A 473-nucleotide genomic window follows, 5' to 3' on the forward strand; every position below is an offset into this window, starting at 1 on the left:
TCTCCTAAGTCAAAGCGGCGATGAATGCAAGGCAGGATTTCGACATCGAATTGTATGACTAACAAAGGGAAATGGCTGAACAGCTTCTAATTAATTCGGGAATCTAATTTGAAACACAAATGATAATTGATGTCATTACCAGTCCAGACGCAATTAAGTCTAGTCATTTAAGAGAATTTCTCGAATGGCCGGATGTATTTCGTTTGTTTTTGCCCGACTTGTTATACACATCAATAATGCAACACGGGACCTTGCTGAAGGAATCTGTACATACACACAAAAAGCACGATGAAAAAATACTCAATATTATTGTTTTTTCACTTATTATTTACAGAGCAAACGCGAGGCGAGGAAACTCCATTCACTGTATTACTTCTATATTAGAATTACTGTCATCTGTATCCTCATCGTGAAGTTACCATATGAGAGTGTGGTTCACTCATAATCGTTGTTTTTTTTCCTCATATTACTTT

The 473-nt window shown here is 36.4% G+C and overlaps 1 protein-coding gene across 1 annotated transcript in view; it reads right to left on the minus strand.

Moving 5' to 3' along the window:
- Positions 1–473, minus strand: part of LOC119592189 (glutaminase liver isoform, mitochondrial-like) — a gene marked incomplete at its 3' end in the record, with an annotated part of 133,529 nt that overhangs the window by 104,027 nt on the left and 29,029 nt on the right.

This window comes from Penaeus monodon, chromosome 29 (assembly GCF_015228065.2).
Source record: "Penaeus monodon isolate SGIC_2016 chromosome 29, NSTDA_Pmon_1, whole genome shotgun sequence".
In the NCBI taxonomy this organism is placed as follows: domain Eukaryota; kingdom Metazoa; phylum Arthropoda; class Malacostraca; order Decapoda; family Penaeidae; genus Penaeus; species Penaeus monodon.